The sequence below is a fragment of the Gallus gallus genome, chromosome 3 (genome assembly GCF_016699485.2).
Source record: "Gallus gallus isolate bGalGal1 chromosome 3, bGalGal1.mat.broiler.GRCg7b, whole genome shotgun sequence".
NCBI classification, from domain to species: domain Eukaryota; kingdom Metazoa; phylum Chordata; class Aves; order Galliformes; family Phasianidae; genus Gallus; species Gallus gallus.
In genome coordinates, this window is record NC_052534.1 from 17,622,126 (window position 1) to 17,638,770 (window position 16,645).

Consider the following 16,645-nt stretch of genomic DNA (forward strand, 5'->3'; position numbering starts at 1 on the left):
AGCTGCATAAACATGTTTACACAGCTACATTTTCTCATTCACATTCCTTTCTCACAGGTGTACCTTTTCCACTATGAACGAAGTACACTTCAGTGTACCTTATATGAGTGCATGCATATAGAATGTCACTTGTAAAACAGTCCAGAACGAACGCAGAGGGAAAAATAACAGAATGCTTTACCTGAACAGAAATAAACAAGTGACATAAATAACAGCAATAATTCCATCACTTGGACAACACCAGTATTGCAAGCACCATCCTGATGATGTGGTGAAAATTCCTACTGCAGTATGTTTTCCTAAATAAGCGGAGAAATACACTTTGCCAGATCTGTTACAGTAATTACTATGTTGCGACTAACTTGGCTATAATCAAAGAAATAACAAAACTCTGTTTTTCCCATCATTTAGAAGAATCCATACAGCAGTAGTCCATAAAATATAACTACTATTTTTAACTGGAAAAGAAGGGGAAAAAGTGACACTCTCTCTCTCGCTTTTAACTTGGGGACAATTGTTTTGTGCTTCAATTTCAGGAAACCAAAAATCTAACATTAATACTTATTGCAACTGCAAAAGTACTGCTGACTCAAACACTCGCATTAAAATTATTCATTTTGGTATTTCATTTCATCTCAGCTAAAGAAAATAGAAAGGTATTTATTCATTTAAGAGCAAATCTTGGTTACTCTGAAATGCTTCCACCTATTGAAATTTCAGCTTTCAACCTATCCACAGTTCCTTGGCTTCCTAAAAATGAGAAAAAACATCCACCACTTCTTAATTATCGATTTTTTTTCCTGAAGGAGTTTCAAAATGAGTGGCCTAAGTCTTCAAACAATGCATGGAAAAGCTCCTGCTCTCCTTCTGTGCACAACTTCCATCACACCTTCACCACTCCTCATTAGGAAAGTGAAATAAGCACAGACGTTTTTTCCTTCAGGAAAAAAAAAAAAAAAAAGATCTGAGTGTTTTGAGTAAACAGTGCTAGAGCCCATAGAGAAGGTCTTATTTGATGTGAGCTTTACTGACACACTAATGAAGGCCTGACAGACAAGGCAAGAGAAAAAATGTTATTTGAGCACAAACTCAATGTTTGCTCACTAGACCGCTCGCCTTTCAGAGGGTTACCCTTACACAACTCAGGCAATGTGAAGTCAATCTTTTCTCACTGTCTCTTGGCAAACAGATGTGAGCCTGGGAACATCTCCTACTTTCAGATACCCGAGGAACCAGACTTTTCGCAGCGTCGGCCTTCATACCTTTAGAAGGAGATGTCAGATTTCTCTGGGACTCTCTGATTTCACACTGTTTAGGCTAAACTCCAGTGACTGTCTACCATACATAAGTCACATCAGCTCCAAAGCTGCTCTCTGAAGTAAGTTTGAGACATGTCTGTCTGATCTGCTCTTCTAAGCTGAAAAAACTTGAGACAAGTCTAAACTATTAAGCATCTCTGTAACATTTCTCTACTTTTTTTTTTTTCCCAAAGCTATCGATTCCTTTCATATGATGCCTAAGGATATTGAGATTTATCTTAAAAACTTGACTCTCTGGAGTCACAGTTCCGAGCTATATTCTCATCAGTAGAAAACCACAATCAATCAGTTCTGAATCTAAAAACCTTTTGGAAAAGCACAGGATGTATAACAATTGCATTTTGATTGTATTAGCAAGAAATAAACCAAGAAATACTAGATCTCTGCATGAGGTCCATTTAACAAACAGTTCCTGCACTGAAGACATCCAGTGTGGAACAGTTGTCTAAGATGACGTGCTTGCAGGCTTTTCAAATCCAGTGATAGCTCCTGAGATTTACACTCAAGTAAGTACTGTTGGATAGCTATTTAAAGATCAAATTCAAGATCAGACTTTGATTACTCCTACTACAGTATCTATGAGGTATGTCACCAATTCAGTTAGAATATATTGCTTTTTCTAGTTAAAACATGCTACCCATTTTATATGAATTAAATACGCTCTGTTTCTAGGAGATTTGACTGAACAAGACTTGGATCTACTCCTTAGATGAACTGTCGTATCAGATTAACTCTCTTCACCTAAGAATTAAGGAATCTGAAGAGGATTAGCTGCTGAAATGTATTTATGAGTACAGTTTCTTTGCATAGCTGCGATCTGAGGATCATGAAATACTGCAAGACTCTGAAGCAGCCGGAGTGAGCCTGGTTTGGGGCACAAGAAACAAGGGGATGGGAATTAAGAGAAGACCAATAACTTTTGGTCATTACAGAGTGGAGAGCTGGAGTGGAAAACTGTGGAGAGCTTTTTATATATCCTGGCAAACCCAGAGTGACTGGGTATATGCCAGCAGTAGTACAGTTGTACAAAGTGTGCTACCTCCATACCAGACAGACAGAAGCTACTGATGACTTCTGGCAGCCTCATGGCAGCAGCTGCAAAGCAGTTTCATGGCTATGAGAAGTTTGGTCCCTTTGCAGCTCTTTCTCTTCCAGTTCACTTAATTGGAGCATGTACCTGTTTCAGGGCATGGTCATTGCTAATTTTAATAAAGGTAACAGATCTGTTTATTACTCACCATTGAATCTTTATAGCCAATCTTGAAGTAGTAAAACCTGAACTTTTTTTTTTACAATTTAAAATCTTATTTAACAGAACAGTCTCGTTTAGTCTAGAATATTTAACAGCCACCAGCCAGATACTAATTTAATCTGAGCAATGCACACGTCAGGTACTGACCTTCCCAGCAAGGACTCAAGGCCCAGTCAGCCATTGAGAGGTGATGAGCAGCAACAAGAAGGCCAATCCATTTATCAGAAAATAATCATATTTGCACGCTAATGCTCTTTCCAAATCAACTTCTGTATAAATCTATCGGGGATTTCGACAAACTGAGAAAAGTGAACCAAGTTTATTTTTATTAGTTCATTTGAGTGCACTAAATGTAAATTCCTGCTCAAACAGTGAAAAAAAAAACAAACAACCTCACACACTTCCAAAGACTTCACTTTAGAGAGAAACTAAGATAGACAGAAAGACAGTAAGTAAATAAAATCAAGAAAAGCATCCCAATCAATTTCAGAGGACTTGTTCTTCATACCTGTAGGCCACATCCGCTACACTTTTTCTCACTGTGAATTAAAGGCATCATGGGGATCTGCTCATAGCACTCAGACGCATATGAAGTCATTCCTAGGTGTTAGAAAATACCCACCTGTGTTCTTCCTGCCTTTGTGGTATGGCCAAGCATGAGATATAGGACGGGACCAGCAGTGTTTGTGTAAGGAGAATGCAAACAGGTGACCTCAAGTTCCTCAGCTACTAAGTAAGGAGTGAGGGCAAATCATGCATTTCCAGGGACAGGGAAGGAGGAAGAGAAAGAAGCCTGGAATGCCTGCACCAGGTTACAGAACAAGGGGCTTGAATGCTAGGTGATAATTTTATAAGGCAAGTGCCTATCATGTTTACATGCTACATTACCCTCCCACCCTTCCTACTCACAGATTAGTCTTAATCACAGTAAGTTCCCCAAATACAACTCACTGTATACCTGCACATTTCCTGGTGTAAGGATGGTGACCATATCAGGCAAGGACAAACAATGGTTATTCTTTCAGAGGCACCCGCTTCCTTCAGTGGCTTTGATGATTAGGTCCATTCAGGAGTACAAATGTATGTAGAGTGTATGTTATAACGTATTCGGTAAAAGTAATAGTGTTTGAGTTGATAGATTTTGCTAAAATTTAACAATTTTGCTCAAGAAAAAAATGTAACAAACTACAAAAACAGAACTGCAAATAGGAGGGCTAAGCGTAAGCAAGAGGCACAACTACTGGTTGAAAATTTTCTATAAAACAAGCTACTGCTGAATTAATTCAGAATTCTCACAAAATAAGAAGCCAAAGGGCTGTGTTTCAAATGCTTACAAACTGGAGTTCCAGCCCCTGTATGCAGGGACTTTTTTTCATTAGGACAAGACAGAGGAGAACCGAATTATTGACATTCAAAGCCAATATTAAAAATAGTTACAATTTGTAAGGCCACTGAAGGCGTTATTCCTTTGCAACAACCCAACAGCATAATTATTTTATACAAATTTTCATCACAATTGCTGCATTACTATCTACTAGCATAGCTACTTTAACAGCAGTCAGAAGCATCGGTGCCCTTCAGACTATCAGTCAGAGCATGATTAACATGGTCAGGGTTCACAGGGTTCTAAAAGACTGCAGCCATCATGAGCTCGTTTGCAAGAGCAGGTAAACATGAGAAAGCAACAGCAAGCAAAGCTGTGTTCCATTAAAATGGCATGGGTAAAAAAATATGACATTAGTGTGACTTCAGATGGAGGTAATTGAAGAAAAATTCGGTGCCATACAGTATTTAAAAAGCCCCCTACACTTCAAAAACAAAAGAAAAGCAAGGTCCTGTTAAAGTTACTATGCTCCCCCCTCCTTATATTTAAGATGGAAAGAAATACTTCCCTCAGGGAAAGGGGCCCAGCTCATAATTTCTGGATTAAACCCATTACTATTAGCTGCAGAGTGAAATTATTAGTGACAGGTTCACTGAATTACCTCTTTACAGAGGTCACTAGAGCTTCCTAGAAACCTAAAGCTGCCATTGTAAATTTAGCTAATAACAAATACGCTTTTTAAACTATCAAAATTAGAGGTAAACACAAGAACCTGCTTTAACACTCTAATTATGGTACAATGCTTTTTCATTTTCTTCACTTCAAAGTTATAAACTCAGAAATACACGAGTGCTGGCATGCACCACTATTACCTCAACATTTTACGTCCACATCTGTGGATACAGAACTGCTGTTGATTTTCAGCATGCTCATTCCTCCCTTAAAACTGCAGAACAGATCAAGAATACTTTCTGACAAGTGCACAAACTGTAGCTTGATCATCATGCACTTAAAACAGAAGTAACTTTCACTACGCAAAGTTCTTCACTATGAAATGAAGAAACTGTATAAATATCGAGAATCTGGAGGGAAAAAGAACCAAGAAACAGCATCTACAGAATCTTACCTTCATTCTGTTCACTAGTGTCATTTTAAAGCTTCACAAAATTATTTACAAAACACAATTGTTCAGTCCATCACTTTACAGGCCCTGTTTAGGTCTGCTTATGCTTCCAAGACTAATCATAAACTCCATGCAGTTTCATGTAAAACACACACAATCCTCAAAGTACAGCCTGTGTTTCCTCCTTTCCAGGTAAGTGACCTCAATGTTGGATTACAAAGCCCTGTTTCCCTTGCTTGCACTCTTCCTCACCCCAGATCTGTAAATTTTGCACTCCTAATTGCACAAAGAATGTTCCTGTTCCCAATCCAGGCAAAGCTGAGTAGCTAAGTTTCTACTACTTGGTCAGAAATCCAAGTTTGAAACCCTTCTGAAGGAAACTCCCCACTCCTTCTCAATCCCCATGCAATGGGCACCTTTGTCCCTCTTGTCCCCACAAGTTCTGGTGGGTGTTGCCAGACTTGACCAAGAACCTTAGAAGCAATGACAGTAGCTAAAAGCATTTTGAAGTCCACATTTTTAAGTAAACTTCACCTCAAAATGCATGCCATTTTGCTATTGCAACTGTGCCATGTTTGTTAGTACTGAACCCACAGAAGTTGTACAGTTCCACATGCCTTACATATATTTGAAGTGTGCTGCTATAAATGTTTTATTTACCTCTAAAAAGCTATTGTACAAAGGTGTCTGAATCCCACTGACCCTGATCACAAGATCCCTGGAAAGATGACCAAAATCCAACTGGTGTCATATAGACACTGTCCATGAAATAAACAGATACCAATTTGTAATTATAAAACCAAACAACCACAGAGAGCAGATTTCATGGTCCAACTTCAGTTTCCAGTTGCTTTTCTAATTTCCTCTTTTTTTTTTTTGCTCAAGATTTTCAGTGTTTTTGTTTTAACAACTAACACATCTCGTGCAATTAAAAGAAATACCCAGTAAGAGAGTGATGCAAAAGGCTGAAAAATTACTTTAATAATCAACTCTGAGATTCAGTATCGCCTTCCGTGCTCAGCTTCTGAACAGAGTGGGCAAACAGCCTCCTTTGCTGTGCCAGATTCCATATCATCATGGCAAAGAACATCACATTGTTCATCTACCTTCTGGCACCAGGTTTAGCTCTTCAGATCTCCAAGTTGAGTAAATGGTCTTACTGAAATAAGGATTTCTTTGAGTTGCTCCATCTTCTAGAATTTACTCTAAATTCAGTAAGATTCAGGCTATATTTCATTGTAGTTTGCATTCTGTGGGTCTAGCTCCCTTTGCAACAAAAGTCACCTGAATCTGAAAAGAAACTTCTGCTAGTCTTCAAGTCATTAGGTGATCTGAAACTCAACAAACTCCATCAGGGGCTGCAATGAATTACCTACCATCTGGAAACTGTAAAAATCAAAATTATATTAAGAGTAACAAAAAAAATATTGAAGCACGATGGTAAAGTCTGACAGCCTTCCAGGCAAATTAACTGGAAGGTTGCCTTTTCTGATGCACCATACCAGTAGAGCACTGTGAGTGAGAGCTAAGAGGCAGGAGGCATCAGAGAACGCTACTGAGTAGGCTGTCTTACCTGCGGGCAGCTGTCAGCCAAACCCGTGAAGACAAGCCCTTTTCCTTTCTATACAGATATCTAGCATTCTTTCATTTTAACTTTGAAATCAGATTGCCTAACAAAAACAAAGACAAAAAAAACCAACCAACTTTCAGAACATTTAAAATCTTTGCAAAAGTACAGCTACCTTTCTCCAGCCAACTCTGTACAGTCTCTTTCTGAAAAATACAACATAGCTCAAAATTAAGTCAAAGGATTACTTGGAGTTGTCTCGCAAAGTCACGAGCCAAATATCAGCTGAAGTTACTGCAAAGGTCTTTATACAGGCTCATAAGTCACGTGGCAAATTTTGGCAGAAACAGACTTCAGCCCTTACAACGTGCACATTCAGTTTCTGGAACACAGTGCCAAAACTCTGGCAAAGATAAGTGAAATATACCAGGAAAATTGGTTTTAATATCTACAGAGTTACTCGACCTGAACTGAATTTATCAAGATGAAGAATACATTTTTCTTTCTACTCTGAGGTCAGATGAATCCTCTTTCTCAACATCTAACAGCTGCTCCAAACAATAGATGCTAGAAATTCCCTAGGATTCAACAACAATCTGTTAGGGTGCAAAGGGCTTTGTAGCTTAAAAAACCCAAGAGTTTATATAGTAAACTCTTAGAATTTCTACACCATCGTCTTGATTTCACTGTGCTTCATTTATTTCATCCAACATCGCCTAGGCTTGACATCCACAAAGCTCTCATACCTGCAGTTATTGTCCATAAAATGACTTGTTCATTTCCCATAGCGGCCTTAACTCAGCGCAATATGAGTTCCCGCGACCATCATAGAGTAACTGATCAAAAACACGCTCCACTGAGAGAAAAGCAAAAAACCAATCTGACTAAGAACTAAAAAGGCTGCCCTTTCAAAACAGATTTCTTGCCTGGGAAATTGTGTGGTCTATTCGACATAGAACAGTTCTGCTTATTCCTTAATCCAAAAATGAAAATCATAACCTTTAACCAATTTACTGAAAAGCTTTTCTTTGTTCCACCCACAATTTAAGCCAAATGCATCTCAGCACTGGATCCCAAGCTTTAATTTCCTTCTACTTCTGCTATTGTTACGCCAGCACTTTAAATATTTACCCTTCCCAGATTCCTAAAATGGAAGGAGACATGGCCCTTTTGTAGTGCAGATGATTTGCACAGACCACAAGTAGCGGAGAAATTCTCACGCTTTCATGAGAGGGAATTGGATTTAGAGGACACTTTGTTCATGACAGGGTAAACTACTCTTTAATAAATTTCAGTTGAAGGCTCTTTCTAACACAGAGGGATTATGTACACCTTCCTCATATACAATGATAAACACTGAAGGCATTAATAAACATCCCTTAGAGAAATGAAGACTTATATTTTTCATGAAGAGTAGATGCGAGTCAATTGTATCTATATCTGGAAGCACTTAGCACTAAGCTGTTGAAAAGTTGTTTCACTGTATGTGCCATTTCAATTTATCTCCAAAAGCATTAAACCGTTACAGTGAAAGATTCAGGAGAAGGAAAAGCTTCACACACACACAACAAAATAAACAAAAAACCCAACAAGGTCAGAAACAAAATGCAAGGATTGAACCACATGGAAAACAAAGCTGCAGTTTCCTGGCTAAGGAGTGCTCTGGAGTCTGCATTGGCAGCTTTGCCTCTGCCATCAGCGTGGGCAGGCAGCGCTGTGTGCAACACCCGAAGCATTCAGCGCAGCCACCTACAAGATATACGCTCCACGTACCATTTATCAATCAAAGCTTCTGTTCAGTGCTACATTTGACAAGCCACAGTAAAATCTAAACAAGATGTAAATGAAGGGTGCTGTGGAGTAACTGGAGACAAAAATCAGTTTTCCTTTTTTTCTTTTGTAAGCACTGAATTACCGTCTCCTAACTTCACAGCAGTCTGTTGCTAAGGCATCTATTCTTCCTGTTGCAATGTAACAGTACGGGAGACTAATGAAAACCTGCTACAGCCATTGCATGAGTCTTAACTGAAGCTGCAAAGTATCAGTATATTATACCATCCTTTATTTGAAAAATGTCAAGTTGCATTTTAACTAGAAAGAAAATCTTAGCACCCCAAGCCTCTTCCTTGCTATAGTGAACGTTTCTTTGTGTGTTCATTCCATGGATAAAGGTAGATTCCCCTCTTCCTTACAGATACTGAAAGCTTGGGGGATAAGAAAAGAAATGAGATCACCATAGACCCAACTATTCCCTAAGAATCCATATGCAATAATTGACAGAGGAATACAATAAAACTGAAAATGAGCAGAAGCCTTCTGCAGAGCAGGGAGGTGCAATTCCTCACCATCCAGCTCCAAGCACTGCTGCTGGCTGCATGCTCTGGGAGGAGCACGCGTGGCCAAGGCAGAACAGAGGGAAGCGAGCACAGTGCCCAAACCTGCCTTTCACCTTAATGGAGCAAAATAACTCTGAAAAAAGATCGATTTCTGTAAAACATGAAAAAATACTTAAAAGATAGAGTTGTTACTACCAAGTCCATTTCACACAGCTCTACCACTCTAACAGTCACCATCTCTTCTTATGCTCCAGGCATGGCAGCATCTCCTTCATTTATACTTTCCTTTGTTTTTTCTCTCTCATTTTCTATTTCTGTGTTTATGTTCTCTGTTCCTGGCTTTTCCTAATTGCAAAATCTTCTAAGCAGGAACTCTGAAGATTAATTTCTAAAAGTGGCAAGCAGTCTCTAGATAAGGAAGGAGAGCTCTCTGGATCTGTCCTGTAGGCAGTCTTAAAATACCTCTCTGCATAAACACTATCTGTCACCGCAAGAAGTTTAGATGTGCAGGACAGCTTTAACCCACAATTAAGAAGCTTCTGTGGGCAGTCGGGTTCTGTGGATTCCATTAACAAGTTTTGCCTTTTCATCATTGCAGCGTACTGCATTGCAATTGCATCTTCCACAACACTGAAGTGTCAGGCGTCATAAAGCTCATTTATGAGGCATGTCTTCTCTTTTCCAATTTAGGTTAAAATTATTTGAAAGCTATCTACCCTCCTACGAGGAAACAACCAGATGATGAAATAAAACTTTGTTAGAGACTGGAGAGAGTAATATTCAAAGAAGTCAATATATAGATTATTCCCTCCCCCCTCCCCAATCAACTTCAAAATCATTCTGAAATGATTTTTTTTCAATCAGTTACAATATTCAACAGGTTAGAATACAACTACACTTTACCAATTTCAAATCAAACTGGGCAGCTACTTTCAATTGTCAGAAGATCACTGAAAAAAAAAAATGCTAGCCATTCATCACCAAAGCTCCTATCACTTTGAAAGAAAATACTGAAAACCACTAAGCCTTGAAAGCACAGAACTTTAGAAATAGCAGTAGAAGCCATTAAATTATATGTAGACTTTTCTTAAATGCTTTTCACAGTTAAGAAGTTGCTTTTAAAGAGACAAAACAAAAGAATGATTATGCGTATCTACCACTTAAAGCACATAGGTGAACAGTTTCCCATTCCCCAACTCACCTGTGATGGCTGAAGTACAGAATTCACACTGATAATCACGAAACACTCCCGACTCCGCATCTCTGTGAATTACCTCAACCCTGCAGCTATTGGAAATCCAGTTCACAACACACCTTGGCTTACCGGTTTTGTAGGTCAATAACCATACCATTTGGGAATACTCACATACATTAACGCGCTTCCTAGCAGTATCTAAGAAACTTTTTTAAACGAGGTTGACTTCATATTCTTTTAATTGGAAGAGATGAGAAGCGGAAAGAAGAACAAAGCAAAATGTCATTGACATCCATGCCTTAAGTACAAAAGTGATGTTTTACAGCCCAGGGCTGGGCTATAAGCATGAAATGTCCTGGTTGACTTTGCCTTCACTTGAAATCAGAAACAGACATTACCTGTCTTGCAGTCTCTGAAGGACGATGACAGAAGCATGGATGGAAATTAGCAGAAAAATCAAATATGAACTCTCAATTTATCTAGTTCATGAACAAGCTAAAGAAAGCAGGTTTTCTTATTGCAACTATCTGGATTTAAAAAAAAATCTGCTTCTTAATAGGATATCATAAAATTAGTAATGCTAAGCTGGAAATGAAGTAATTACCACAGATTAAATAGTACCAGATAATTTTTTTAAAACTCTGTTGAATCACATTATGTGCTTCTCCATTTAACTAGAGTGAAAGGGCATACTTTCGCAAAAATCTGACTTCAAAGCAGACAGATAAGGCAGCTAGCAACACCAGAAAACTGCAATAGCATCGGTTCTGTGGATACACAACAAAGAAATACGCTTGTAATACTGCATGGTAAGGCACAAAAGTATGTCTTGTCTTGGCTGCTCTGAGAACTGTTACTCAGTCAAGGTTAATTTGCATAGTAATGATCAGTCAGTCATCAGTCTTAAAGTGAGACATGTTTAGATACAGTTAACAGTTCTGTATATACTGTAAGAAGTAACATCCAGAAACAAGACCAAGACAAGTCTTTCAGTCAGCAAACAGAACAGAAACCCTCCCAACACTCAAAAACACTGGAATCATCAAGTTCCCAGGGGCTGAGCAAGGTCCTTCCCTTCCTTGCCCAGGAAAGAGTGTGACTCACAGGCAGCAGCTGCCTGCACGCTTATGTCTCCACTGGAAACCATGCTCATGTGCAACATCTGATGTACTTCGGGTAAGTGAAAAACTTCATTACAGAATTCCAAATATGTTTCCAGGAACAGGGGCACACTGAGTTAGGGACTAAAGAAGTGGAATTGTCAGTTCTAACTGCATCAGAAAGAAAAACAGGAACACATTTCCTGGGGTTTTTAAAATTACACTTCAAGAGCTATTGTTAGCAATAGTTCTCCAAGCTGTAAAAACTGCAGCCTCGGAGGGCAAAAGTCAGAGAAACCCTACTGATTTTCCCTGGATTACTCACAGAATTAATAAGATCATTTGGAAGCCAGCCTTGAGGTTATTAGAAATCTCCTCACGTGCCCACAGTATACTTCTGCAGCATTCCTGTTTATAACTATTTAATGAAGTGCAGCACTGAAGTGGAAATCCTCCTGCCTGCTACTAGACAGTGCTGAAACGCAATCTGGATATTTACCTATTTCATATTTGCAACTGAAAAGTTTACAAGAAAAAATGAAGCAGATAAATCTTTATTAACTCTTTCCTACGCGGTTCTAAGGCATTTTATAACAAATCGTTCATCGCAGAAGCATCAAAACATTATCAATAATATTGATATGAAAATGCAAATTTACACAATTATTTATGATATAATACACTGTTCAATTTTAGAGTGGAAAGTTTTACTTTTAAAAATATTTTCCAAAGCAATACATCTCAGGCAGGTATAAACAACCCAAATAAAAGTGCATAGTTTGAGCACTGCTGTTTTGACACAGACTGAGAAATCCTAAAGATCAAGAGAACTGAATGGCGACATTCAAACATTCCTGTCAAGAAGAAACTACAGGGTTTATTAGAGGTATGTCTGCCCTACACTGTGTATAAGCTCATTGAGGGTTTCAGCCCAACCAATGCCATCATTTGAGCCCAAGTACCCAATCCCATACAAACACTTGGTTCCGTTACGTTCAGTACATTCCTACCTACACAACAGAAAGTAAATAGACTACCACCTTTCAGCACCAAATCATGACTTGCCAGCCAGAAACTCTGACATCCTCACCTTGGGATGGGAGGTCAACAGGGCTCACAACCAGAGCCTGTATGCCAAAAATCACCAGCTACAGTGCAGCCTCTCAGTAAGGTGAGAAGAATAAAGCAGAGCTGGGTAGAGATTCACATCAGACAAATAAGTAACACACACATGACAAAGCAGGGCCCCCACATAGGAGCGCCAGTGATGTTCTCACCTTGCACTGCTCCACTTTCCTCCCCCAGAAGAGGAAGATCTCTTTCTCCTCCAGGATCTCCAGCTTGTTGGCAGCAGCAGATGTCCCTTGGCCAGCTTCACCACTGTTACTGGAATTCTTGGCAGCTTGGTTCAGCCTTTGAGGTGGGAGAGAAGAAACAAAACCCACAGCCTCAGCAACAGGGACACAGGGTGGGCTACTAGGAAAAAATGACTCAGAGTGATGATGCACTGGCACAGGCTGCCCAGGGAGGTAGAGGAGTCACTATCCCTGGAGACATTTAAGACCTGTGTGGATGTAGCACTGAGTTAGTGGGCACGGCTGACAGTAGGACTAGATGATCCTATTTTTCTATTCCAGCTTCAATGATTGTATGACTCTCAACATGCCCTTAATGTGAAGCGCTCAGCTGAACACCCAAGCACTGCTGAAAGTGTTACATATTAAGACAAAAGGTTCTCAGAAGAGCATGAAAAGACTTAAAAGACTGAACTGACTTAGGAAGCAGAGTAAGGTTGCAGAACAGTGAAGACTGAACATCATTATCAGGTTGGAATACAATGATCTATGGAAGAACAATGACGAGGAACCTCTTACCCTCCTTTAGAAGAGAGAAAGAAAAGAAGGGAAAACACCCAAAGCAGACTGCCACACGTAACAAAGTACCTTTCTCTGTTACTAATTTACCATAGCTGTGGAAGGATTTCTTGTTCCATCAGTGCAACAAATGTTGCAGAACATTAAGATAAGGCATTCACTGTCACAGCCTGGAAAAACATTTTGCAATATTTGATTTAACTTTTCCTTCCTTCCTGCAACCCAACCAATACAAAATGGAGCAAGCAGAAAAAAGCTTTTCTACCAGCTACAGCTGTTTTACTTAAAGTAAGTTCTAAACGGAACAAAGCCAGCACATCAAGAGACAGAGGTAGCACAGGGATGCAGGCAAATACACACACATTTAGCACGTGAAACAAGAAGCTCTCTGAACATGGACTGCCTCAATCTCCCATTCATGGAATTCTGCTGTTCCAAGGAGGGTTTACGTGGCAAGCATTCACCTTTGCAACAGTGCAAACCTGAAGGAGAGGGACTGCTTTTCTGGTTTTGGTTTGGGGTAGGGTGTTGGTTGTTTTTTTTTGCATCCTGGAACTAGCCTTAAAGCACAGAGACATCCTAAGTCATAAATCCTACTGCATGACATGCAGTTTTAGAGTCCCAAGATATTGCTGTCATTTGTTATCTAGGCACTGCTGATTCACTGTTTGCCTGCATGTGTTGAAAAGACTGCTGTCGTATGCAACATTCTGCATCCAAGTTCAGCATCTTGTTTGTGTTAGCATGAACTTTTGCCTAGTCTTGACTGATTGTGCTTTTTGCACAGGAAAAGCTTAAGATGGAGTTAAGAAATTCCTTTGTCGGCAGATTCTCCCTCCCTTTCCCTTTGTGTACATATACATATAATCCATTGTATTTTGGGGTGGATAAGGAAGGAGGAATAAAGCTTTCACTTAATCCTCAAAACAACAGATAAACATGGCTGCATATACTTTCAGTAAATCAGACCAGGAGTCACCTCCACATTTCATCTACAGGAATGTAAGAACAAAGAATATCTATTATTCTCCCTGTACTTAGATCACTCAGCTGGAAGAGCAGCTCTTTCTGACTTGGAATAGGCCCATCTCTCCAAGCCCACCCCGAAGAGCAGCTTTTGGCCCTCTTACCCTATGAAATGAGCTTGCCATCTAATGTGCTGCCAGCAGGACGTTCGCCTGCTTGCAGAACATCACCACCTCCAGCTGGCCCAAGGTACATTCTACAACTTGTATTTGTTCACTACAGACACTCGCATCTGGATATAGCCTTATGATTTGGAGCAAAACGTTGGCTGGATCCTTTAAGAAATGGGACACACATACATTGGGTAGAGAGACCTACACCTGCAGGGATGAAGCAGACAAGTAGCTGGTTAAACATTGCATAGAATGTGAAAGATATTCACTTGCCTAGGAGAAGAGTTGTCTGAAGCAGTAAGATTCAAGGATAATTTCCATTGCTTGGACATGACACAACAGTTCCCTTATCTGCCAGCCCTGGCCAATAGGTAAGTTCTCAGACTATGAAAACCAGGCATCTGTCCTGGAGCTACTGGGACAAACAGAAGGTAAGAAATGATGTTTTAATTTCCTGAAAGCCTTATGGCTGGTAGCTTCTGGAGAAAACTACTAGCTTTCTCAGAGACTTTGTACGCTTGAATTGTTAGCATTGACTACCTGGGCACCGAAAAACAGCAGACATGTTCTCTGAAAGGAGGAGTTTAGAGCTGCAGTCACTCTTTATACACCTCAATGAACCAGTCACACCCACAGAGTCTCAACAGAAAAATCCTATATTCTTTTTGCTATTTTTGAGCCAACCATAGGGCTACAAGTAACTTCACCCTGCTGTTATCCAGGGAGTTCAACTACTACTAGCTCAACAACTTTAGGTCCTTAAAATGAGACTGCATTTACTCTCTGTATTAAGTTTAGACAAAACAGACAAAACACAACAGTGGTCAACAGGCAGTTATTTAAATACTATTAGAAATAAGAAGAATTTTTAACGAGTTTCTAACCTGAAAACAAGCATTGAGAGTTTACAAGATACTAAAATATACTGGATGCTGAATGGTTCAGCAAATAACTGTATCACATAGAGATTAGGAGAGAGAAATGAAGATCTCTACCATACATAGCTGATAGTCAGCTTCAGGCAGCATACATTAGAAAAAATATCAGACAACTTTGTCACTGTTCGTGCAAACGGAATGGGCAGCTTAATTTCAGAGCTGACTGTCTCAAAGGGTCAAGAACTTCCAGGTACACAGGAAGCTGCTTCCACTGCACTTAACCATCAAGCTCTTTTTTTATTAGAAATCTCCGCAGTAGACAGCTTTCACTCAGGAGAAATCTCAAGATCCTGGGAAGAGAATAGAAGTGTTCTCAAGACAGCCTGAAGTTACTTCAGCACATCCCGAAGGTAATCCCTCCATCAGAAGACCCTCAGGCATATTCCAGCCAAGGCCACCAGCTGCATTTGGCACAAGGTGCAGAAGGTGCTACGTGAATTAGTAGCCTGAGAAACCTGCATCACACTGCCCTCACCGACAACATGAATACTTGCTCTGTACCCAAAATGTAATCAAAACTATAATTTAAATAATCAAAAGGTAAATATTTCTCTGTGAGCTGATGGCAAATTTCTAATCCTCTTAAAACTGATTTATGTCAGGAATATGATCTCATGTTTATACGTTCTTTACTTGAGGTGGAAAACTTCGTATGAGCTGTTTGTGAGCATTTGCCAAGACCACATCTCCACAAATGATACTTAGGGCAACAAGAGAGACAGGCTCAGAACAAAGCCTCTCATCATCAGTATCCGAGTTTCATGCCACTTAACATTTCTTTTCTATAAAATCCAATTTTTCTTAAAACTTTGGAATTGAGTTAAAAGAAGTAGCTGTACCTGGCCTGACAATAAACAGAGCTTGAACCTATTAGGCTCACGAGGGCAGGAAGGAATCTCAAGTAAATTTCTCAGTGGAACTCTGCTTGGAATTTCAGCAAGGTAATTAAGCATAGACCACTTCAAAGAGGGACGTGTCTACACTGATCACTACAACGTGCATTGCTGCAGAAGGGAAAAGCCAGCACTTCAAACAACATTTGAATAAAATATGGATTTAAAAAAAAAAAAAAGCTGCATAAGAAACACAACACTGACAGACTATTTGAGCAGGCCTGCTTTTCATTCTTTCAATTAACCTTATTTATGCCTATCCACAAGTATTTCTTTACAGACAACAGAACTTAGCTGTTAGCTCCAAATACCTTAATGTAATTAGAATGGTTTTAATCATCAATTATGCCACGGCTCATAATCCATCTGTGCAGACTGCAGGGTACAGTAAATCCAGTCCATCTTTTCTCTAGCTGACCTCAGGTAGTATCACACCTGAACAAGTCCCAGTCAAATCCACGTGTCTAACGTCTCCAGCTCATATCACACATGCTGCATTTACTGATATATCACACACACCAATTTCTTGGCTTCTTTCTTCTGCTTGCTAGTTTTCTACTCTCAAACTTGAAGCTTTCACAGACA

At 39.6% G+C, this 16,645-nt stretch overlaps 1 protein-coding gene across 2 annotated transcripts in view; it reads right to left on the minus strand.

The window, feature by feature from the left end:
* The window catches only part of DISP1 (dispatched RND transporter family member 1), an 85,675-nt gene that overhangs the window by 45,084 nt on the left and 23,946 nt on the right, over window positions 1–16,645 (minus strand). The window contains exon 2 of one of the 2 annotated variants that reach the window (XM_040698521.2): window positions 12,494–12,629. The exons of the other annotated variant lie outside the window; for it this stretch is intronic. The gene's annotated coding sequence lies outside the window, so the exon portion shown is untranslated. The remainder of the gene's footprint in view (window positions 1–12,493; window positions 12,630–16,645) is intronic. 2 annotated transcript variants of the gene reach the window in all.